The sequence below is a fragment of the Pelodiscus sinensis genome, chromosome 11, assembly GCF_052426305.1.
Source record: "Pelodiscus sinensis isolate ZL-2025 chromosome 11, ASM5242630v1, whole genome shotgun sequence".
In the NCBI taxonomy this organism is placed as follows: domain Eukaryota; kingdom Metazoa; phylum Chordata; order Testudines; family Trionychidae; genus Pelodiscus; species Pelodiscus sinensis.
Genome location: NC_143062.1, coordinates 24,054,536 through 24,080,712, shown reverse-complemented (window position 1 = coordinate 24,080,712; position 26,177 = coordinate 24,054,536). Strand labels below are relative to the sequence as shown.

Sequence of the window (26,177 nt, the reverse complement as noted above, 5' to 3'; positions counted from 1 at the left end):
CTGAAGGAGCGCAGACCCTGTGTTCAGCAGCAGACTGGCAGTGCTCAGAGAGCCAAAAGGGACAGAGAAGCAACGCAAGGAGCTGGAGACTGGCAAAGCAGCACAGCCTGCAGCTGGGTGTGGTGAGCAGCTGGGACCAGCAAAGTGTGGGGAGAGGCTCTGGGCAGGAAGATATCACCAGCCAAGAGGCCCAGCAGGCCAGACTGGGAGAGGGGTCTGGCCACTTAGAGCTTGAGGCTGTGTGGTCACTGCCAGAGCAAGCATGTCCAGCCTGCAGCCCCCCTGCAGCACATCCAGGGCCTCTAAGGGGCCTCTAAGGAAGAGACTGTGGACTGTCCTTACACTCTGCAGACTGCTGTTTTGATGTCCCTGTGCTACAGAGCAGGGCTGTGTGTTCTCATTTAACTATTCTCATTTTTTTCTTATTCTTTTCTCTTTAATCAGTTGATGTTTAATAAATTGTATTTGCTTATGAAATGATCACTGGGCCAAGAAAGCATGCAGTGTGAAGAGAGCACCTCAGAGTGGGGACACCCTAACTCCTGCCCCTAGTGACTACAAGGTCGGGGATTAAGCCCCAGGAAACTTGGGCCCAGACTTGTTGGGGTTTCGAGGACTCTGCTACTCAGGAGAGTGGAGGGGGAGCCCTCAGGATCAGGGAAGCTGTGGGGTAAAGGAAGTGGGAGCGGGGACTCAGATCCTTTCGCTGGTCCATTTCACCGGGGTGGTATAGAAGCCAGGAAAGTTTCCCACAATAGCGGGACCATTCCCCAGCTTACACTAACATTAGACTGGTAGCCAGGAGACCATGAGTTTAAAACTTCCCTCCCCCACTAATTTGTATCTATACCAGGGGTGGCCAACCTGTTACAGGCAAAGAGCCAAAATAGTGGTGGACATAGTGCAAAGAGCTGAGGGGAAAAAAGTTTGGTCAAGCAAAAACAAAAAGGGGAGGGGGGTGGGAGATGCTGTCCCTTTAAGTGGAAGCTCTGGTTTGACTTTTTGGCCATATCAGGCTCCCGTTGGCTGGCACCATCTTGCTGGCACCATTTTGCTTCACCACGCAGAATGGCTCCCCTGCACTTGGTGAGCACAGAGAAGCGGGGGCCCTTTGTAGGGGTGCAGGGGCGGCTTTGCAAGTCACGTGGTACGCTTTGCGAGCTGCACTTTCTGCGGTGAAGAGCCGCCTGCGGCTTACGAGCCACGGGTTGGCCACCCCTGATCTAACTTGTATTTATAGGTCTCTTCACTTATTGCTGAGCATAACCACATATACCTTATCTTAGAAGGAAGGCAAATATAATTCCTTAGATTTTTCAAACACCCTGCCCATGTGAAAAATTGCACATATGGTGATTTCTAACAGAGCTGTGAATAGACTGCTGGTCTCTAATATGGCAGACATGCATCTTATTCATGAATCTCACTGCTTTCTTCCCCTTTTGCACTAACGGCTGCGACCGTTAGACAACACTTCCCTATGCCCAAGGATAAAATCTACAATCTTTGATGCCCAACTTTCGTAGGCTGTCTAGGTTGTACAAAATATGTTATCTTCTTTCTAATGGCCACATGAAGAATAGTACTCATCTAAGTGAGTCCCATTCTGTGCCGAGGATCTGATAGCCCTGGTTTCATCCTACTACTGGTCTATACGGGCAGGAAGGTGAAGTGGACTTCTCTTCCCTCTGTAGTGTATTGGGGCAAGAGAGCCACCTACCTGCTCCCTTCCTGGGCAGTCTCTTAGGGTATGTCTACACTGGGGAGTTATTTCGAAATAACTCCCCTTATTTTGAAATATCAAGGTGAGTATCCATATAGCAAGCCCATTACTTCACAATTATTTTGAAATAATGGGTTTGTTATTTCAAAATAATAACCCCTGCGTCTGATGAGGAATAATGCCTATTTCTAAATTGTTATTTCAAAATAGTGGTTGTGTAGATGCTCAGCTGCTTCTATTTTGAAATAATTGGCCTCCAGAAGCCTCTCTCAGTTGCTCTAGTGGCCACACCCCTGACAAATTTAATGCTCCCCTTCCAGAGCAGCCTCTTTTTGTGGAGCCATGTCTGACCCCAACACTCCCTCCGAGCACCCCCACAGCTACAAGCATATCTGCAGCCACTTCCGAAGTCCCTGGCCAGGGGCAAAAGAGGGCACCGGCCTGGACTGGTACAGAGATCCTGCATCTCATTGAGGTCTGGGGTGAGGAAACAAACCTCCAAGATCTCCACATCAGATGCCAAAATGGTGATGCGTACAGCTGGATGGCCACCAGCCTGGCCAAGAAGGGGCAAAGCCACATCCTGGCTTAAGTGCGCATGAAAATTAAAGAATTGCAACAGAGCTACACTAAGGCCAGGGAATAAAGTTCCTGCTCTGGGGCAACACCACCAACCTGCTGCTTTTATGAGTAGCTGGATGCCATCCTGGGGGGGAGAGGGTTAACCTCCCTCCCCCGGTCATTGACTCCGGCCAAGACACAGCCATCGTCAGTTTCCACGAAGGTGGGGCTCTGGAGGAGGATGGCAGTGACGATGAGAAGGAGGAAGAGGGGCAGGCCAGCCTGGACACAATGCCTGCCAGCCAGGAAGTCGTCAGCTGCCTGGAGCTGGTTCCCCTCTCCCCAGGATGTCTCCCAGGGCTTGGACAAACCTGGAGAAAGCAGTTCAGATGAGTTCCATCATTTTTCCTACATACACGTGGAGCAGGTGGCAGGCAGTGAGGGGCTGTGCATTCCTCACTTGGCCTTCTTGGCCTGGGGATCACACAATAATTTGTGCACATGGAGCGTCAGTCTGGAGCATTCAGCCCCATGATGGTCTCACACAGGAACCCCTCGCTCCTTCTCACAAGGGTCCTGCACAGGCCTGCTTTATTCCAGACTCCATGGTGGGACACCTTCCCATGACAAGTCACCACTAAAGAGTCTGAGGTCTTGGAAACACATAGCAGTACTGCACACGGCACAGTCTCATGCCTACACTCCCGGTCAAGCAGGTGATATGGCGGGCACCGATCCCCTGCATGAGAACCTGCTCGGAGGAGGAAGAGAAAAGGTCCCCAGTAGCACCCTCTCTGGTAAGCAGCCTCTGCCCTCACACCCTCTTCCTGTTTCCAATGGGCAGGGTGTAGAAGTTCCCTCTCTGTGGGATGACACCACTGTGCTGGACCTGGTGTGTGCGGGACACAGAAGGAAGCTGAGCTGCCCCATTTCCCCCTCTTTCCCGCAGGCTCCTTGCCTGGCTGGAAAATTGCTATCCCTGCTTGTCTCCAGATTGTGGAGAACACAGTAGGTCACCACCGCCTGAGGGATGTTCCACCTGGACCTCGGCGACCGGGTGAAGAGATTTTGGAACCTGCCTTTGCGGCGGCAGAAGGCTCCCTCCCCAGCTATGCAGCACCCACTGAGCCTGTTGTTGAAGGTCTCTGTAGTGGGATCCAGGCTTCCTGTGTAGGGCTTCATGAGCCAGGGGAGCAAGGGTTAGGTTGTGTCACCCACAATGCATATGAGTATGTCCACCTCCCCAACTCTCATGGTGTAGTCAGGGAAAAAATGATGGTGTGCATTTTCTGGAAAAGGCTGGAGTTCCTGAAGACAAGGGTGTCGTGTGCCCTCCCTGACCATCCCGACATAAATGTCCATGAACCAGCCCTTGTGGTCCATGATGACCTGCAGCATGATAGTAAAGTACCCTTCCTATTGATCTAGTTGAAGGTCCGGTGGTCGGGGGCCAGGATAGGGATGTGGGTGCCCTCCGTGGCCCCACTGCAGTTGGGGAAGCCTTCAATGCTGCAGCAGCTGCTGTTTCTTCTTGATAGAGGTATAATTCTTCTTCAGAAGTGTGCCCTCCGTTTCCCATAACTGCATCTGTGATTTTTCTTTTACATCTATATCAATGATAACAACATTTACCCCTTTTTAGCTCCAGTAAGTAACTACTAGTTGGGGTCTGGTAGGTAGTTTCTACTAAGAGGAGGTATTTATGATGAAGTCAGGTATTTCTTTTGTTACAGGATTGCATCAAAGAATGTACACAAGTCCCGTGTCCCTCAGTCCGAACTCTCTGCCCGCGGCTACATGTGGCACGGAGTAGGTAGTTCGAATTAGGATCTCTAATGCGAACTACTGGAACACCTCGTTTCACGATGAGTAACCGCAGTTTGAATTAGAGATCCTAATTCGAATTACCTACTCCGTGCCGCGTGTAGCCACGGGCACGGAGTTCGGACGAAGGGACATTTAAAAATGGCGGCGCCCGGGAAGATGCAAATGAAGCCCGGGATATTTAAATCCCGGGTTTCATTTGCAACTTTGAATGCCTACATTAGCCTCCCTAGTTCGAACTAGGGGGCTAGTGTAGACATACCCTTAGATACTTGAAAGTAGCTCTTATGTCCCTTTTCGGTCTTCTCTTTTCCAAGGTAAACAAGGCTAATTTCTTCAGCCTTGCCTCATATCTCATGTTCTCTAAACCTTTCATCATTTGTGTTGCTCTTCTCTGGACTTTCTCCACTTTCTCCTCCTTTCCTGAAATGTGATGTCCAGAACTGGACATGATACTCCAGCTGGGGCCTAATGTAGATGGCTCATTCCCTGCCTAGGGGACGTGAGACTGCGTGGGTTAATTTCCAATCCTCCTATTTATTCTTTTCCTAAGTTAGGAGGGCACAATAGTTCTGATGGGGGTTGGAGAGGGGATGGAAGCCAGATCCAAGATCAATGACTCCTGAGAAGTGGGCCCATTGAAAGGAGACTGGACCTGTGGATGCCTTGGGGGGTCTGCAACAAGGGCCTGCTTTGGGAAGCCCCCTCTTTGGAGGTGAATGTGGCAGCACTGAGACACCACGCAAAAGCAAGTGCCACAGACACTAACTGCAGATTCATGGGACGGCTGTCACAGATCTTGCCCATGCATAAGATGATAGATCTGCAGGAGGGGGGAGGCAGTGGCATAGTGAGGGGGCCGGAGGGGTCAGTTGCCCTTGGGAGAAAAATATACAATTTAGTTAAAAATAGATGTCACACGTTTTTAAAAGGAATACCATATCTCCTGCCTTTTGTCTATTTTTGTCTCTTTAGGCCCCCAGTTAACATTTTCAAAAGCACTCGAGTGACTAAAGTCATTTTTGAAAATTGGACTTGGAAATCTAAGCTCAGATTTTCAAAGGTAATTAAGCTCCTAAAGAGAAGGTTGCCAACTCGGATCTTCAAAGATATCTATCTGATCTTTATACACCTTTGAAAATCTGGTCATAAGTGTCTTAGTCAGTTCTGAATGTGAGATGTAGGAGCCCAGTCCTAATTCCTTCAGGCTTTTTTTTTTTTTTTTAATTTGAACATTTATCTACACTAATTCTCCTCCTTTCTCTTTCACTATCCAATAAATGCATGGATCAAAATTATAGGTGCTTTATGAATATGCTGACTTGAGAGTGGAAAGGTTTCCTATTGTCATGTATGAATCCTGGTAACCCATCTCAAATATGAAAAACTACGTTGATACCTGTTCATATCAGGAGCTGTTGAATTCAGTTCACCATTTGCAGTATCTCATTATGATATTTAGTGGAGAAGATATTGTTTTGTTTTGTTATTTATACTGTGGGCAAAGCATGGGCTCACAAGAATTCCTCCATTGTTTTAGCATGAGTTTCAAAACATTTGGTGTTTTTCTAAATGCTTGGAGTCAATTGATTATGTAGGAATTTCAGCTTTCGTTTAAAAAAAAGTTCTCTCTACTTCTGGGCCTTACAGCTAAGGAGCAAAGCTTTAAAACATGAACCCTAAATACTCAAGAAACAATAGGCCGATAAAAATCCAACATGTTTTATTTTTAAAAAATCTTATGATTTGGAGACCAGTCTCATAACTTTGTGTAGGTGTTCCTTGTGATTTTTGGGTTGGCAATATTGCTCTTTGATTGGTGAATTTAGAGAGGTCTCTCCTTTCAGTTTCCCTTTTCACCCTCCTTTTTTGTCGCAGATCATCAGAGAATGATAGAGACAATGGAGAGTAGGGTGAGTCCATGACTATGGTTAATGACTGGTCAGGGTGACTAACTATTATCAGCCAGTGGTCTGAATGAGCTATCTACTGCCATCTGCTAATCAACTGTAGGAAAAGGCTTCATGAGCAGACCTTACTTAAATAGACAACTTACTTTGCCACAGAGATCAGTAGACACACTTGCTGTCTCAAGGTGATCAATTTTGGCTTGAAATTCGCTTAAGACTTGGAGCTGGGAGAATGAAATGTTGTTATCCATATTGTAGGATTAAAAGACCTGAACTTAATATTACTTGGCTTAGGGTCTACCATAACTTGAACACTAAGCAGAGGATAGTGAGTCACATCTAACTGAAAGTAACAGAAGATGGAAACAGGTTTTATTTCTGGTGGTGTAGAGTCTATTTGGGAGTCCTCAGTTATATCTGACACTTTACATCCAGGCTGCGTCTAGACTGGCAAGTTTTTTCGCAAAAGCAGCTGCTTTTGTGGAAAAACTTGCCAGCTGTCTACACTGGCCACTTGAATTTCCGCAAGAACACTGACGATCTCAGGTAAGATTGTCAGTGTTCTTGCTGAAATGCTATGCTCATAGACTCATAGACTTTAAGGTCAGAAGGGACCATTTTTATCATCTAGTCTGACCCCCTGCACAGTACAGGCCATAGAATCTCACCCACCGCTCCTAGAATAATCCTCTCACCTATATCTCAGATATTGAAGCCTTCAAATACTTCGAAGACCCCAAGATGCAGAGATCCTCCAGCTGTGATCTGTACCCCATGCTACAGAGGAAGGCGAAAAACCTCCAGGGTCTCTGCCAATCTACCCTGGAGGAAAATTCCTTCCCAACCCGAAATATGGCCATCAGCTAAACCCTGAGCATGTGGGCAAGACTCACCAGCCAGACACCCAGAAAGTTCTCTATAATAACTCCCATCATCTCTCCATTGACCTATTTCCCACTGATAATGAATGGTCAATTAGTTACCAAGATCATGTTATCTCATCAAACCATCCCCTTCATAAACCCATCTAGTTTAATCTTGAAACCAGATAGATCTTTTGCCCCCACTACTTCCCTTGGAAGGCCGTTCCAGAACCTCACTCCTCTAATGGTTAGAAACCTTCGTCTAATCTCAAGTCTAAACTTCCTACTAGCCAGCTTATATCCATTTGTTCTTGTGTCCACATTGGTATTAAGCTTAAATAATTCCTCTCCCTCCCTAGTATTTATCCCTCTAATATATTTAAAAAGTGCAATCATGTCCCCCCTCAGCCTTCTTTTGGTTAAGAAGCCTCCTTAAGCCTCCTTTCATAAGACAGGTTTTCCATTCCTCTGATCATCCTAGTGGCCCTTCTTTGTACCTGTTCCAGTTTGAATTCATCCTTCTTAAACATGGGAGACCAGAACTGCACACAGTATTCCAAATGGGGTCTCACCAATGCCTCGTATAATGTCACTAACACCTCCTTATCTCTACTGGAAATACCTCGCCTAATACATCCCAAGATCGTATTAGCCTTTTTCACGGCCATGTCACAATGGCGGCTCGTAGTCATCCTATAATCAACCAGGACTCCAAGGTCCTTCTCCTCCTCCGTTACTTCCAACTGATGTGTCCCCAGCTTATAACTAAAATTCTTATTATTAATCCCTAAATGCATAACCTTACACTTCTCACTATTAAATTTCATCCTATTGCTATCACTCCAATTTACAAGATCATCCAGATCTTCCTGTATGATATCCCGATCCTTTTCTGAATTGGCAATAGCTCCCAACTTTGTGTCATCCGCAAATTTTATCAGGACACTTCCACTTTTGGTGCCAACGTCAGCGATAAAAAGATTAAATAAAATTGGCCCCAAAACTGATCCCTGAGGAACTCTGCTAGTAACCTTCCTCCAACCTTACAGTCCACCTTTCAATATAACCTGCTGTAGTCTCTCCTTTAACCAGTTGCTTATCCACCTCTCAACTTTCATCTTAATCCCTATCTTTTCCAATTTAACCAATAATTCCTCATGTGGTACTGTATCAAATGCCTTACTAAAGTCGAGGTAGATTAGATCCACTGCATTTCCTTTATCTAAAGAATCTGTTACTTTCTCAAAAAAGGAGATCAGGTTGGTTTGGCACGATCTACCTTTTGTAAAACCATGTTGTAATTTGTCCCAATTGCCATTAGCCTCAATGTCTCTAACTACTTTCTCCCTCAAAATATTTTCCAAGATCTTGCATAATACAGATGTCAAACTAACAGGCCTATAGTTACCCGCGTCGCTTTTTTTCCCTTTCTTAAAAATAGAAACTATATTAGCAATTCTCCAGTCAAATGGTACAACCTCTGAGTTTAGAGGTTTTGCGTAAGAGGCCCAGTGTAGACAACACGGTATTGTTTTGTGCAAAAAAGCCCCGATCGCGAAAGCGGCGATCGGGGCTTTCTTCCGCAAAACCGCGTCTAGATTGGCGCGGACGCTTTTCCGCAATAAGTGCTTTTGCGGAAAAGCGTCCGTGCCAATCTAGATGCTCTTTTCCGCAAATGCTTTTAACGGAAAAACTTTTCTGTTAAAAGCATTTGCAGAAAATCATGCCAGTGTAGACGTAGCCCCAGTGTTTAAAGGCAGAGCTGACTAGAATCAATTGAGTCCTTGTCTTGTCTCAGTGATCACTTGAGCAAAAATCATTGATAAACTCTTGTGTAGCCTGACCTTGGACTCAACATGCAGGCAGTGCGTTGAAGGGCAGTGCAAAGGAGGCAGTGGTGGTGAGGTACCATATTACCTAGTGAAATCATTGGTGCTGAAATCACTAAGGACTGGAATTTGACCACAGAACTGATACTTTCTTAACTAAGAGTCCATTTTTGCTATTTAAAAAGTAAATCAATGTAACAGAAAACTGCAACGCTCTCTGGTAACTTTAAAAATCAAACTTTAAACTTTATTGAAAAAATTGGATAGTTTGCAATTGAAAATATTTGACCAACACTTAAGGCAACTGATTTAATTTTGTGTAAAATTTTGCATAATAAAGGGCGGCATTTTTTTGAAAATGTTCAATTATATAGATATACATTTTGATCAGATCTAGTTGATGTGTTGTGGTTGTGTGTGTGTGTGTGTGTTTTGCTCAACAACAACAAAAAAAAATCCTGGGGGGACCCTGCCAAAAGAGTTCGAATTGGGCTCTGCACTTCCTAAAGCCAGCCCTGCGGGTTTTACATATAAATTATCAGCCTTGTTTTCTAGTCTATGTAGGGTGACGTTGCCAGGTGCATGCAAATTACATGCAGTGGAGTTAATTTAAGATCAACACCTGGAAAGAAATTATTACTTTCAGATAGAATAGAAAAAGGATTGTAATATGCAGAAGTAAAGACCTCTTGTTGAACCATCAGAGTTCCTCTTTGTTATTTGTACTATTGGGTATTTCATTGATTCATTTGACTTTTTGCAAAAATGTGTTTAATGAAATGCACAGATTTTTTGCCAAATTACTTTCAGTTTGGGCTATTCCAGAATCTGTTCAATAAAACCCTATCCAGATTGGGTGACAATCGCAAATCTGAATCTCTGTGAACCTTTGTTTTAACCCTATTATATTTCATTTTTAATAAAATTAATGGTATCTTGAAATATCTTCTCCTGCATTTCTGCCAGAATAAGAAACCAATAATTTGTAAAGGAAATCTGTTACATTTCTAGATATCTCTTTGTTGGCTGATCTATAGAGATGCATAAAATTCACTTTTAAAACGTAAAAAATTATATATTTTCATTGTAGCTCTCTTCTGAGAGAGATTAGTCTTGGAAAACTAACAGCTTGCATTTAGTTGAGTATTGTTACCCCTTTTGATTCAAGCAGTTCACAAGTATTTGAGGTCATCTTGGTGGTTTGATATTCCAAGCTACTCTCTATATCAACAGTGCTCTTTTTCTTAACTTTTCCTCAGGTACTTTTCTTGCTGCTTTTTTTTTTTTGTGGCTTTCTCTGTCTGCTTCTGAGATAGTAAATGAAGCAAAACTACACATATAGTTCTACCAAAATAATACCCAGGCCTCCGTACTTGCATTTAGTGCCCAGTTAGCTCCTCTGCCCACGTAGCTTAGTTTCTGACTGGCCTTTTGTGACGTAGTGGGGGTACCTGGCTGGTTTCTATGCTGCTGGCTCTGGGGTAACCCCCACTGGCTGCCGTGGGTACCACGACCCAGCAAAACAGGATGAGTCACTATGCAAACCAGTGGCCAGACACCCCCCATGGAGAGGAACAAAGGAAGGTGGAATGCTGCCCTGGCTGGGGGGCAGGGCTGGAAGAGAATTAGTTAGTTGCTGGCTGTCTGGGAGCATGGAGGAGACAGCCTAGGGAAAGGGGCTGGAGTTTAGGGGCCTAGTCTCCCCCATCTCAAGGGGGCCTGAGGCATCCTAGCCCAGATCTGTGACCAGATTACATCTGTGCTGTACTGTATCCTGGAGAGGCAATAAACTTCCTCTATTCCACCGGCTGGTGCCGTCTGTTTGTGCCATTTCGGGGTGCAGGAGACGGGGGACCCCCAACGCGCCATCACACCTTTGTTTCTCTTTTAGACAGTAGCTGTTGTTGTTTCAGCTATCTTACTCCAAAAAGACACACAGCTGCTTTCTAAATGTATCCTGAATGAGGTTAGGCAATCATGCCCACCAGCTTCAATGAAGATTCACACAATTCCTATCACAATAGTATTTTTTTCAGGATGTTGATATTTTGAGAAGATTATCTAAGTCAAAATTGTCATATGATCTTCTTAAAAATGAGTCTTGTTTAAAAAACCAAATGATTGGAATGGTTAAATAAATTCTCCCCTCATTCAAAATAACTGTTTGTACATCCAGGAAGTATATAAAGTTTTTCTGGATTGTTAGACAAACAGGTTGCTCTGAATGGCGGGCAGCAGAACGAAGAACATTATTTTATTGTGACTAACTGCACAGGACCTAGAGCCATGAGAGATGGGTTCTAGTTTTGGCTCTACCGCTGACTTGCTGTGAGTCTAGGTGAGTCACATACCATTGAAGGAATACATGAAAACTATTGCTTCTATAACACCAGCAGAAGGAGCCAAGGCTATGGAGAGAGCCATGTTTGGAAGATGTTTCGCCATCTGTAACAGGACTATATTTCCCTACTTCCTTCTTCTATTTGTTATGTTTCTCAAGTGCATTGAGAACCTATTTAAGAGGCTTTATAAATACAAATGATGAGCATCACTGAATCCTTGATGCCAGTCTGAAGTGCTCTCTCACTTTTTCTCCCGTGTCCTTTAAGTCTCCTATTTTGTTTTTTGTTGAAGATGAGAAATTTTATTTTCAATTGAAAAGCATTACAGACAAGAGGTTTTCCTCTTTTGAGAAACTGAGTTAGTCATTATAGTGTTCTTGCATTATGCTGACACCATCATAAGTAGAGTTAGACTGACGAGACTAGTGGTAGGTATTTGTCCCTGAATACAGCTGAAAGGACAGGCTCAGAGATTTGGAAGCAAATGATAGAAGCCTCCTGCTTGTGTGTTCCTGTTCCTCCTGTCACCAGTACTGTGAAAGGATAAGTTCTACGCACTCCCTTTCTTCCATTCCATTTCAGTGACCTTCATGGAAATGAGAGTATGGGGGAAGAGTCAGGCTAAAAGTATGTCTGACAAGCAGGAAAAACAGTTATAAGTACAAAATTCTTTTTTTCCTATTAATTGATTGGAAACAGATTTGTGAGATATTGAACACTTAGTGCTTCACAATTCTGGACCCATTGAACATTCTCTATTGTGTTTGCTGTTACAGATGCACTAACTAGTATAGCAATGAAAAGGTAACCCTGCAGTTATGTTATGTTTACTCAGTGGTGCATTCCCTGCAGTGAGATCAGAAAAGCCACAGTGTTGGAATACATGAAAACTGCAAATTTAGATAATCAGTAAGGATAGGTCTACACTACAAAGTTAATTCAAAATAACAGCAGTTATTTCAAATTAACTTTAATAGTGCCTACACAGGCAAACTGCTATTTCGAAATATATTCGAAATAGTGGAGCCTTTATTTTGAATTTGGTAAACCTCATACTAGGAGGAGTAACACCAAATTCGAAATAGCTATTTCGAATTAAGTGCTGTGTAGACACTTAATTCGAAATAGGGGGCCTCCAGCCTTCCCAGGGAGCCCTGGTGGCCACTCTGGGCACAACCAGGAAAACTTACTCTCCTCTCCCTCAGCCCCGGAGCCATTAAAGGGGTAGACCCTGGCCACGGTGCTTATGCCAGCTCCAAGCCTGCCAGCCCAGAGTCAGCAGTGGTCACCGGGGCCCCTGACCCAGTGGCCCCAAAACATGATCCAGCAAGCCACTGGCAGCCAGCCCTCCACCGCTCCCCATGAGCAGTCTTCCAGCTCCCAGGAGCCTGACAGGGGCCCGAGAAGGCGGGCGCCTTCCTGGTCCAGGGTGGAGATCGTGGACCTTATTCAAGTTTGGGGGGGATGCTCCCAACGTCTATGATCTCCGCACTAGATGGAGGAATGCGGCCTTTTATAGCAGGATAGCTGCCAGCCTGGCCACCAAGGCCACATGCGAACCCAGAAGCAGGTTAGCATGAAAGTCAAGTTGGTCCGGCAAGACCCCCAACCCTGAGCCCTGAGCTTCCCCCTTCCAGCTTTCTCCTCCCAGGTTTCCCTCTCCTCTCTCCCACCCTCTCTCTTCCCCTCTCCCCCCTCCTTTTCCCAGTCTCCCCAGAGGTTCATCCCCCCCCCAGTTTTGTTCAACAAACCCAGTTTATATTTGTAAACATACGTGTCTTTTATTTGACATCAGGAAGGGGGGCAAAGGAGGAGATAAGTGGAAGGACGTGAGGGAGGAATGGGGCATGATCCCCAAGTGGGGAGGACCGGGGAGGCTCTGAGGGCTCCTCGGGGTGGACGCTCTCCCTCAGGGCCTCCTGGATCCTGACAGCCCCCCGATAGAGTCCCCGGATGGCAGCCTGCAGCAAGTGCAGCCAGGCTGATGGCAATGACCCCACGAGATGCACCAGTGTGCCCAGGGGCAGCTCTGGCTCCATGTGGCCAAGTGCTGTGGTGTCCCAAGTGTGGGCACTCAAATATAGGACTGTTTTGCTGTCCCTCATCAAGATAGACAAGCAAGCAGGGAACCCTGAGAACTGTCTGTCCGGGGTGGGGGTAGGGTCCCTTTAAGCTCGGAGCTCAGTTAGCCTCAGGCAGCAGCCCCACACAATAAGTCCTAAACTGATGCCCTGCCAGCACTGGTTCTGTCCAGCCTTAATTTCAGTTCGGGGTCCACTTAGTGTGGACGTGCTATTTTGAAATAGTTTGTGAGTCTAGATGCATTATTTTGAATTAGCTTAATTCGAATTAACTATTTTGAATTAAGTGAATTCGAAATAGCACTGTAGTGTACACATACCCAAATAGGACTCAAGGCTAAATGGAGAAGGCCATGGTGGGTCATGTTAGGAAGACTTACCTGTAGGAATGGAAAATTTGTAGAGAAGCAATTAAAATCATATTAAGTTTTGTAGAAGATGAAGAAGGCTGGCTAGATTCAACATGAAATCCTGCTAACCTATCATAGAAATGGAAAATGTCAGTGTAGTTAGCTTATTTTTAGAGATTTAATTTATATTCCATCTTTTCAGACATTTAAATCTTCTAATATATAAAGGAGAATGATTGTATGTTTGTTCGCTAATAACTTGGACACTATAAGAGCTACCTCAACCAAACTTTGCATGGGATAACCTTTTATCCAGGAGAAGGTTTTAAGGTACTGTGGGAGGGAAGAGATGAGAGACTGACACCTCTCCCCGGGGCTGCATGTAGCTTGGCAGTTTGGGGAGAAGTGGCTTCCTGGGGAAAGTGGCGGGGACAGTCGCTCACTAAGGCCAGCAGAGGAATAACTTGTCATCCAGGAGAAGGTTTTAAGGGACTGTGGGAGGGAAGAGATGAGAGACCGACACCTCTCACCGGGGCTGCATGGAGCTTGGGAGTGTGGTGAGAAGCGGCTTCCTGGGGGAAGTGGCTGTGCCAGTCACTCACTGAGGCTGGCGGAGGGACAAGGAAGCGGAGGGCAGGCTTGGGTGCCAGTGGCAGGCGCACGGCTCCCTTCCTCCTCCCTTCTTTCAGGCTCCTCACCTCAGTTATATCAACTGTCAACTTATATTTCAACAATGTATGCTGACAAAGCGCAAGGACAGTCACTTAACGTAGTTGGAATTGATTTGGAGACATCTTGCTTTTCACATGGACAACTCTATGTTACGTGTTCAAGAGTTGGAAGCGGAAAAAATGTGTACATATTTGTTTTGAATAATGAAACAAAAATATAGTTTACAATAAAGTTTTTGATGATAACATGTAAAGTTGGTTGTTTTATACTTTTTTAATGTGTGTGTGTGTGTGTGTGTGTGTGTGTGTGTGTGTGTGTGTATATATATATATATAATGGACTATTGTTTTTCTAAATTTTGTTCCTCCACTTTCCCGAGCAACAGCGGGTAACTCCCTCTAGTATATTTAATATATTTCTTTCTAAGAAAGGGAAAAAAGAAACTACTACTGAGGTGTCTGTATCTATAACACAGATTGAATGAGGTGCTATTTCACAGTCTCATGTCATTTCTTGTACAAAAAGGATTTACATAAATAACCCAAGGCATTATATTGAATTTTGGATCCAGTTTTAAAGAGTAACTTGTTGCAAGGTCATGGAATTTTTTTCTATGGTTTTAGAATCTTTTTACTCATGATCATATTTCAGCAGCTTAAATCTGAACCCTTGTCTTGTTTGCCTTAATTGTACACACACGTTCATTTTGTTAGGACTTTTCAGTGTTAGGTGGATTGTACTGATATTTTTAAGAGGTGAGAGCACTGAAGCATTTGCTTGAAGAAGAAAATCACATACATTATAATGAACTACATGGCCCTTGCAAGTATACACACAAAAGAAAAAAGATCCTGTTAGTTATTGCAGTGTTCCTTTTTACATTAAGCATTTTAAAAGTTTAAAATGTGTTTTAAGTAACATGAAGTCATATTATCGTTTGCTTGGCATTCTGGATTAAATATTATGAAGATCACTAAACCTACATTCCTATCACAAAATGCAAGATGCCTGCCTTATATTTTGTACATTGATTATCATGTATCTTTTCTAGGTTTTTAAATAAACCTTTTTCTCTATAAGTTTGGGAAAACTTTAGGTAATATGGTTGTTTTATCATGTGGAAATCTAGCACAGATGTTTGGTATTACTTTTTTAAACATGATGACCACACATGATTTACCCTAAGTGCCATTAAGTATTTTTTTATTATTGCTATTAAAAACTTGCCTTAGGCAAAGACCTGCTAAATTTCTAGTAAAGTCAAATGTTAAAATTCCTGAAAGTATTATTATATAACACAGCATCTTGTACATAATGTATAATTTCACGAAAACCAAACTTGAGATGATATTTAGTTTCATACATGCAATTTAACTCTTACCTTGTATATGTTCTTAAAATAATGCTATAACAATTAGTTTATGGCTACAGTTTTCATACATTGTAGAAACTTTTTGGTTATAATTTGTGTACTTTAAACTTTCAGGGCTTTTTCCAAAAGATTCTGCTTCTATCTTTGAACTCAGTGAAATAATGAAGGTTGATGATAGGATTTGAACTGCTAGCATGAATTACTTAGTGCATGTTTTAAAAGTTAAGGAGACAAAGTTCATTTTTACACTGTGAAGAGAACAGATGCCTTGCAGACTTTCAATGTTTACTGTAAATGCTTTGCATTGGAGCCAGTAGTAATTTTCTAAGGAAATACTTTATTAACACCAAACGTTTCTCTCTCCCGCCCACAAGTTACTTATATAGATTAACAACTACTCTAGACTAAACCTCTTTACTAGGTTCATTAGTGCCTCTTTCCTTTTTGTTTTTACTGCCCAGGATAAAAATATTAGTCTAATCAGTTACTTTTTTCAAACAGAAGGCATTCTTTTAGTAAGTAAAAAATTTAACTTTTCCCTGCCTAAACCTTTTTTTATATATGATTCATAATATGTTGGTTATAAAAACATTTTTATACAAAAAGATCCTAATTAAGGCAATTATTTTCCATAAAAATGCAAATAATATGTACATTTTAAGTTGATCTCTTAGTTTTAGAGGAAGACTTTGCAATCTTAATAGTCACTGCAGACATGAAAAAGTAGAAACCTGATTATGCCCTGGAAAACAATAATTACTCCTAATGTTGTCTATTCAGTCATATTTTCATTAAGTACCATATTATTCTTGTGAGGGTGCTCAGTTACAATATACCTTATAGTGCATACGAGGAATTAGAAAATTTAGAGACTTAAAAAGACTCGGTTTCTTTAAAAGACAGACCCACTCTCAATGAAGATTTTACAAGTTTAGAATTTGTAGCATGATAAACTCCATTAGTTAAAAACTACATGTAATATTTCTGAGTAACAAGTGAAGAAATAGTTTGCAGAGTTGCAAATTTGAAGAAATAATCATAGGTGGAGGTAACAGGTATTACAGGAATTCAGAATTCACAGATAAGTCAGTTTTTATACTTTCCAATATGTAGAGGTGATAAAGACATCTTGTCCATATTTTTAGAAGGTACAATTTTCAGAAGGTAATATTCTAAGAATTATTTCAAACTGTAAAACTGTAACATCATATTCAAGTATATAAATAATGTTGTGGCAGTGCTGCATGTCCAAATCTCACACATTTTTGTGGGTTGCAGATTTGACATAAGCATCTAAGGAGACTAACAATTAAACAGAGAAGTCCTGATATGCCTTTTGAAACATATTTTCTCTTATTTTTTCCCATATCTTCCCTACTCCATTCTCTGGTCACACTAACCTGGATCCACAAAAAGGATTCAAGTGCTGTGCTGCATTGATCCTGACAGCATGTGATTCACAAGCCACAGAAGATTGATATTTATCTGCCTAAGTCACATGTTGGGCTCAATCAAGTAGATCATTCAGAGGCTGCCTAATTTACAAATAATGGGAGGGCAAGGAGGATAATGACCTCCTTTATAACTTCTGGCCTAGTGGCACTCACCATCTGGCTCAAGTGCCCTTCTCATGAGTCAGATGTTTGAACAGAGATCTGCCACCTCTGAGGTGAGTGCTCTACGCACTGGGTTATTAGAACAAAAGGAAAAACTATGTAGCACTTTAAAGACTAACAAGATAGTTTAATAGGTGATGAGCTTTTGTGAATTATTTAATGTGAAACAAGATTCATAGGAGAAATTGAGGGAGATTCACATCAAAATATTCCATACTCTGGTGCTTAGGGCACTTACTTAAGTGGGGACTGGAAGCAGGGGCTCGCGCATGCTGGTTGAGCATTTCAACTTTTGGGCTAAAGGTTATGAAGGAAGTGATATTCCTTCTTCCCTTCTCCACCTTGGTTGTTTTGTATGGAGTTAGGTGGCCTCTAAGGGCATGTCTACATAGGAAATTATTTCGAAATTGTGAAATAACTCCCAAAATAACTATTTCGAAGTAGCATGTCCACACTACAGGGAAGCCTTGAAATTAGTCTGAGGCAGGCTCCTTTAATGCGGATGCACTGCCTTGTCTTAGAGCACTGGGGAGTAATTACTTTGAATGACCCTGGGAAGTAGTTATTTCGAAATAGCAGCAGTGAAGTGTCCACACTATCGTTATTTCAAAATAACTGTTTTGAAATAAGCATTATTCCTTGTGGAAAGCAGGATTTATTATTTTGAAATAACCAGCCCCTTATTTCGAAACAACGGGCTTGGTAGTGTGGACGCTCCTCTTGTTGTTTCAAAATAAGGGGAGTTCATTCTAAATAACTCCCTAGTGTAGAGCAGGGCTGAGTGTGCTTACAGGATCAAGATATGCATGCAATTTAGGTGACCAAACATTCTGTGAATGTACCCATTCGAAAGACAGTTTCAAATCAAATCTTTTTTTTCCCAAAAAGTACTTTTAAAGATAATAAATATACATGAGTCAGACTGTCCCATTTAATTGTGTGGAGAAAGGGATGGATAAAATAGGACAAATCAAGGAATTTAAATACAGTGGTTAAATATATTAGGTTTGAGACAGGTAACCCAAAGCCAGAATGTAGGGTCATAGTGTTGGTTTCACGAACAAAAATATTTCTTCATTACCCTTCCTGGCATAACCTTAGTTAATATCGGGGGAGGGGGAGAGGAGGAGACAGTATATGAAAGTTGGGAAGAGATATCAAAATTAGTCAGTTTTGACATAATTGGTGCATTTTTACACATTGCGTCACAGCTGAATCTGATAGCAGTGGAGACTGACACATGTAAATCCCTTTTCTATCCTTCTGGGTACTGTTCTATTTTTCTTTTTGTTATTGGACTTTTAATTTTAATATAGGTGAAAGCAATTTTAAGTACTCATAAACATGTTAGCACAAGCACTTACCTGAATGGGGTGCTGATAACAATAACATCAGTCTGTCTATATTTGGAAATCTCAAAAGTCAATGAAATAGCAGACTTCTCCCAGTCTACAGATGCATCTGAAAACAGTCAATGATTGCTTAGTTTTTAAGGTTCTGGTTATCTTGGAATGGTGTCCAGATAATTTATGCTCCATGTTTTCTTAGAAGTTTAGTCATTTTTCCAGAATTGCTGTCTTTTAGTTGTCTCATTCACAGTTCGTAGGTGACTCACTTCCTGCCTTCTGTTTCTAGCAGCCTGATTTGGCTCCACTACTCAACCAGGGAATGTAAACTGCTTCCTCTTTCAAGGACATCTCCTCCCTTAAGTTTTAGCCGAACACTACTCATCTGAGTTCTCTTTATTCTCAGGACTTTTTAAAAAATTTTTGCTCTGAACTCTCATTTATAACACTTCTGGCAGCCCAGCCCTCTACATCAAACTAAGGCAGGGGTAGATTCGAGCAGGTTAGCTAAGCCCAATTTCAGTTAAGGAGCCAGCTACCCTTTTACGGTAACCAACCATCTCTTTTGCTCAAAATAACTGTCTTCAGGATGTCAGGTCTAGAAATAGTATCTCCAGTATTTACCAAGTCCTAGTATAATTTAGAAATTTGTAGCCACTAAATTCCTGTTAGTTTATGGGATGCAAAATTTTTACTTGCTGATACTAAAATTTTAATATGAGCTAGCATATTTAGTTTTTAAATACAGTCGCTTACAGTATGTATTTTTTAAAAAAATTTTATACTTGGAAATGATGTCCTTGAAAAATTCCTTTTGTGATATTTTCACAATGTATTTTTCTTTTCTAAACATTTTGACCTAGTGAGCCTATTCCAATTAGCTAACAATTAAGACTTGTGATAATAATTCTTTGGTGGCTTGTGCAAGGTATTATGTGATGAAATTTTAAAAACTGCAAATTTCTATCAGAATTACCTGAGTAAATTTTATTCCTAGAATTTATTATTACAGGTAGTTCAGAAAAAGGACTTAATTTCAAGACTGCTAACAACTTTAAACTAAAGACTCACACTTTAGAGCAGTGTTTCTCAAATGTGTTTGATCATGTCTCCCTTCTTTGTATTTAACGTAGCTTACACCTCCCCCCCGGGTGCCTGGCTAGCAGCTGCTGCTCTCTGGCCACCCAGCTCTGAATGTGTGCAGTAAGTTTGTTTTTTTTCTCTTAAAGCTTCTTATGTTCCCCTCCAAATATGTTCCAGGCTCCCCCCAACCCCTCAAGAATCTCTTTGCTTTAGATCACATGTGTCTTACCTATGTTCTCTTTCTCCCCCCATTTCCTCCTACCTCAAAATCATTGCACAATTGACTAAATGCCTTAGGACAGTGGTTCTCTGGTTGTACATCAAGGTGTTCCAAGGGATGCATCCACTCACCTAGATATTTGCCTATTTTATCAACAGGCTACATAAAAATCACTAGTAACATCAGTACGAACTAAAATTTTATACACACAATAACTTTTTATACCACTGCATATACTATTCACCAAAAAGTATGTACAATATTTATATTCCAATTATTTTATAATTAGATGGGAAAAATGACAAAGTCAGCAAATTTTCAGTAATGAAACTCGGGTACATAAGACCAACCAGACTCCTGAATGGGATATACTAGTCTGGAAAGATTTAGAGCTACTACATTAGAATTTTTTTTTAAGATTCCTCTAAGGCATGACTATTGGCCAGAGGCAGAATACCGGACTTGATTGATTAATGGCCTAGTTTGATATGCCTAAACCTGTCTTTGCACATAAAACCCAATAAAAAGAAAGTTAAAAATACTAGACATACTTAGCAGGCTTCAGAATAACAACCATGTCTGACTACAAGAATCTGAAGTAATTTAATCCAACTGACCTTCAGCCAAAGAGCATAAGATACTTGAAATTTAATAGCCAGTTAGATCTCAAACCTAAATGAACACATTTTGTTCCAGATGTATAATCCTGCTGCAATACACAGAAAAAGAACATGGATGAAAACTAACACTCTAGAATCTTTTAAATAAAAGTTATTAAATCTTTTTCTGATTAGTAGTGCTCCTCTACTATACAAAATTGAAGAAATAGCACCATGTTTATAGCAGTGGTGCTCCAAATTGACAGTTTTTAGCGATGGAGATTAATTAGGTAGATCAGGTGGTTGTTTCTTCCCCCACCAGAAAACTTTAGAGTTAAATAGAAATTAAAGTTTTATAAAAGGACTAGATCAGTAAAGTATACTTTCATTTACAATAGATCTATTTTTCTAACTTTTGTTTACCCCTATAAGCACAACTAAATCGGGAGAGTATTAGCAAAGTCCATATTGTTATTATTATTAGGGCTGATATATCTGGGTATGTCTACACTACAAAGTTAATTCGAAATAACAGCAGACTACAATAGAGTCTACACAGCCAGACCGCTATTTTGAAATAAATTCGAAATAGTGGAGCACTTATTTTGAAGTTGGTAAACCTCATTCTATGAGGAATAACACCAAATTCCAAATAGCTAATTCGAAATAAGTGCTGTGTAGACACTCATTTCGAATTAGGGGGCCTCCAGCCCTTCCCAGTTTCCCCTGGTGGCCACTCTAGGCACAACCAGGAAAACTCTTCTCCTCTCCCTCCAGCCCCGAGGCCCTTAAAGGGGTAGAGTCTGGCCACTGGGCACATGCAAGAGCCAGGCCTGCCAGCAGCCGCAGACCCTCACCCAGTGGCTGCACAATGCCAACCTGTGGCAGCCAGCCGTCCCCCGCCCAATCCCCCAGCACCCGGGGCCAGCCAGGGGCCGTAGATGTGCACCCTCATGAACTAGTGCGGAGATCATGGACCTCACTGAGGTTTGTGGGGAGGCCCCCAACGTCCTTGATCTCCGCACTAGGTGGAGGAACACTGCCATCTACGGCTGCATAGCGACCACTATGGGCAGGAAAGCCCACAGGCACACCCAGGAGCAGGAGTTGCGGCAGGTGTACACCAGGGCTACCAGGGGCGGTGCCGCAGCAGGGGCTGCCACCTGCCTCTACTTCTCCGCCCTCGACCGAATCCTGGGGGACGGGGCGGTCCACGCCAGCACGGGAGGCAGCAAGCCAGGAGCTGAGGACCCTAACCTGGACGCAGCAGAGGGGCAACCACCAGCTGTCCTGGCACCGGAGTCAGCAGGGTTGTCTGGAGAGGCCATACCAGGTAAGTGACAGTACTTTCCCGGGGGGAAGGAAGACCAGGGACCACACGCGTGGGCCATGCCTCCCACGGATCACCCAGCCACCTGTGCATGTGCAAGCACGTGCCATGCCACCCTTGGGCAGGTGGCTCCAGCTGCATGACACCCAGGGCTATGGCCCAATAGGCACACACGTGTGCGAAGAGACCTGACACGCTCACAACCCAGCAGGATGCCCTCCCTTCACACACCCCCTTTACACAGAGGCAGGGAACATCTCCTGGTCCCTCCTCCCCTCTTCGGCCGCACTATACATGGCACAGGGGCATGGGTGCGGTCTTGGGGCAGCTCCCACTCCTAGGGAGAGCCAGACATCCCAACCATGGCCTCAGTGAAAGCACATCGGCTCTGATGGTGCAGGGCACGGTCGTCCTCACCTCGCAGGGGGTGCTGGGCATCATCCACTCTGTCCCCAGGGAGAACTGACCATTCCCCTTCTTTCTCCACAGTTGCACCAGCTGTACGTGCAGGGCGCACCACCCCGCCTGGGACATGCTCCCGCACCCAAAGGCTCCTCCGGACCACCAGCAAGCGGCAGGGGTACCGGGACCAGCACCTGGGGGCCCTGCGAGCCCTGCACCGCACTATCCAGGCCTGGGTGCAGGAGGTTCTGCAGCTCTGCCGGGAGCAGCTTGCCCAGGATCATGCCTTGTGCTCACACCTGCAGGCCCTTCTGCAGCGCATGCTGCCCTGTGCCGCCCAAGCGCCTGCTGCCCCCCCAGCTACTGTTCCTCTTCCCACTCCTGCCCCCGTTCCCAACTTTCCCTCCTCACCCTCCTTCTCAATCTCCACATCCCCCACTTCAATCTCCACACCCTCCTCCCAATCACCCTGGGGACGCCAAGGGCCCCCGCACCCGCCGTGCTGGGAGACATGTGGCCCGACGAGACCCCCACCCCTGAGTGCTGAGCTTCCCCTCTTCTGCCGCCTTTCCCAAGTCTCCCCGAGGTTCATTACTCCTCCCCAGTTTTGTTAAATAAAGACAGTTCATGTTTATGAAAAACCGTTTCTCTTATTTGACATCAGGAAGGGGGGCTAGGGAGGGGTAGAGAGAAAGGACATGAAGGAGGAATGGGGCACAAGCCCCCGATGGGAAAGACCGGGGTGGCTCTGAGGGCTCCTCAGGGTGGACACTCTTCTGCAGGGCCTCCTGGATCCTGACAGCCCCCTGATGGACCTCCCGGATGGCAGCCTGCAGCAAGTGCAGCCGGGCCGATGGCAACGACTCCACGAGACGCACCGGGGTTTTTGTGTCTAGATGCGTTATTTTGAATTAGTTAATTCGAATTAACTATTTTGAATTAAGTGAATTCGAAATAGCACTGTAGTGTACACATACCCAAATAGGACTCAAGGCTAAATGGAGAAGGCCATGGTGGGTCATGTTAGGAAGACTTACCTGTAGGAATGGAAAATTTGTAGAGAAGCAATTAAAATCATATTAAGTTTTGTAGAAGATGAAGAAGGCTGGCTAGATTCAACATGAAATCCTGCTAACCTATCATAGAAATGGAAAATGTCAGTGTAGTTAGCTTATTTTTAGAGATTTAATTTATATTCCATCTTTTCAGACATTTAAATCTTCTAATATATAAAGGAGAATGATTGTATGTTTGTGCGTTAATAACTTAGGGTATGTCTACACTATACCCCTAGTTCGAACTAGGGGGGGAATGTATGCATACCGAACTTGCTAATGAAGCCCGGGATTTGAATTTCCCGGGCTTCATTATCATAAAGCCGGCGCCGCCATTTTTAAAAGCCGGCTAGTGCGAACCCCGTGCCGCGCGGCTACACGCGGCACGGACTAGATGTTCGGATTAGAAGCCTAATCCGAATTATCTAGTCCGTGCCGCATGTAGCCGCGCGGCACGGGGTTCGCACTAGCCGGCTTTTAAAAATGGCGGCGCCGGCTTTATGCTAATGAAGCCCGGGAAATTGAAAGCCCGGGCTTCATTAGCAAGTTCGGTATGCATACATTCCCCCCCTAGTTCGAACTAGGGGGGTAGTGTAGACATACCCTTGGACACTATAAGAGCTTCTGCAACCAAACTTTGCATGGGATAACCTTTTATCCAGGAGAAGGTATTAAAGTACTGGTGGGAGGGAAGAGATGAGAGACCGACACCTCTCCTTGGGGCTGCACGGAGCTTGGCAGTGCGGTGAGAAGCAGCTACCTGGGGGAAGCTGCGGAGCCAGTCACTCACTAAGGCAGGTGGAGGGACAAGGAAGCGGAGGGCAGGCTTGGGTGCCAGTGGCAGGCGCACGGCTCCCTTCCTCCTCCCTTCTCTCAGGCTCCTCACCTCAGCTATATCAACTGTCAACTTATATTTCAACAATGTATGCTGACAAAGCGCAAGGACAGTCACTTAACGTAGTTGGAATTGATTTGGAGACATCTTGCTTTTCACATGGACAACTCTATGTTACGTGTTCAAGAGTTGGAAGTGGAGAAAATGTGTACATATTTGTTTCGAATAATGAAACAAAAATATAGTTTACAATAAAGTTTTTGATGATAACATGTAAAGTTGGTTGTTTTATACTATATTATAATCCCTATAGAACAAATTTTGTTCCTCCACTTTCCCAAGCAATGGCGGGTAACTCCCTCTAGTATATTTAATATATTTCTTTCTAAGAAAAGGAAAAAAGATTACCACTGAGGTGTCTGTATCTATAACACACATTGAATGAGATGCTATTTCACAGTCTCATATCATTCCTTGTACAAAAAGCACTGTAGTGTAGACATACCTTCCTTTATGTAATTTTCTGAATCCAAGACAGAAGCTGCTGTTGCTAGTGCAGCACATGCTAATTAGAGTGAGACTGCTGACAGGAAGAGACAGAATTATTAATTGGCAAGTATCAGGTGCTATCTTATTATACATGTTTGAATACTGCAGCCTTTGTTCAGACCATGGAACTGTAGTCTTGAGCAATGATGAACACCCTCATTTAGGTTTCCAGCTCATAACCATTGTGTGGATCCTTACTTAAACTTTTTAAAGGCCCACTGTCTGCCTAGCCAAGATAGCTCTTTCTAAATACAGGCAGTCCGCGAGTTACGCGGCTCTGACTTATGTCGGATCCGCACTTACGAACGGGGCTCTCTCACCGTGGAGCTCGCAGGCAGCAGGACTGCCCAGAGCGCAGCGGTCCCGCCACCTCGACCTCCGGGGCGAGAAAAGCTGCTCCGGGTGCCCCTGGTCTGTTGGGGACCATCTCCAGCAGACCAGGGACACCTGGAGCAAAGCCGGGGAGGCGGAGGGGTCCCGCGCCTCTGAGGCTTTGCTCTGGCAAAGCCTCAGAGGTGCGGCACCCCGCCGCCACTGCGGCTTTGCTCTCGGTGTCCCTGGTCTGCTGGAGACGGTCCCCAGCAGACCAGGGGCACTGGGAGCAAAGCGGCAGTGGTGGTGGGGTCCCGCGCCTCTGAGGCTTTGCCAGAGCAAAGCCTCAGAGGCGCGGCACCCCACCGCCGCTGCGGCTTTGCTCCCTGTGTCCCTGGTCTGCTGGGGGCGGAGGGGGCGCGCAGCTAGTGCGCCCCCCCCAGCAGACCAGGCTTTTGTTGTGGATCCTGGGGTAGAGCAGCTGGGGTGCTGCCGTGTTGGTCCTGCAGGGACCTTCCTGGCAGCCCAGCTGTTCTGTCCCAGGCTCGAGATTCAGCCGCTGTTGAAACTGATCAGTGGCTGATTCCAGGAAGCTGGGGGCAGAGCAATTCTGCCTCCAGCTTCCTGTAGTCAGCCGCTGGTCAGTTTCAGCAACAGCGGCTGAATCTGGAGCCAGTTCCGACTCACATACAAATTCAACTTAAGAACAAACTTATAGTTCCTATCTTGTACGTAACCCGGGGACTGCCTGTATATGTAAAGGACCAAGGGAGAAGAGAAAAATGGAAGGAGGCATTTTCTCTTACTTTTAGAAAAATCTGCCTATCATTTATGTATATGTTCATTTATGAGAGAAAAGGATGAAATCTAAATGGTGAACATTTTATTGCTAATGTAGTATACAAAAATAACATTAATTAGGCAAAATTGTAATGATTGTAATGGTAATCCTATTGCAGATTTAGGGCCTTATTTTACTTGTTTGTTGCAAAAAACATTTTTGGGACCTATAGCTACAGAAATCAATGGCACAATACCTATTAACTCTAATGACAGCAGAATCAGGCTGTCACAAATTCATCAGTTTTTTTAAAAAATTCTGTACAATTAACTTTTTAGCTAAAATAATAGGTTTCTATCAGAAGATAAATTATTCACTTTTTAATTTAAGCAAAAACAGTCTAGAAGTGATGAATTTAGTAGGATGGAAAAAACCCCTTACGCTTTTTATTACACTGTTCATTTATTCAGTGTTACTATAAGTGGAAATGGTGGAAACTTGTCCCGGGCATGATCCTTGTTG

The 26,177-nt window shown here is 43.8% G+C and overlaps 1 protein-coding gene and 1 long non-coding RNA gene across 9 annotated transcripts in view; one reads left to right on the top strand and one right to left on the bottom strand.

Annotated features, from left to right (window-relative positions):
• Nucleotides 1-26,177, top strand: part of ERC2 (ELKS/RAB6-interacting/CAST family member 2) — a 1,139,467-nt gene that overhangs the window by 204,356 nt on the left and 908,934 nt on the right. The window lies entirely within an intron of this gene.
• The window catches only part of LOC142830931 (uncharacterized), a 43,020-nt gene that overhangs the window by 10,872 nt on the left and 5,971 nt on the right, over nucleotides 1-26,177 (bottom strand). The window contains exon 2 of the long non-coding RNA XR_012906493.1: nucleotides 18,508-18,604. This is a non-coding gene — a long non-coding RNA (uncharacterized LOC142830931). The remainder of the gene's footprint in view (nucleotides 1-18,507; nucleotides 18,605-26,177) is intronic.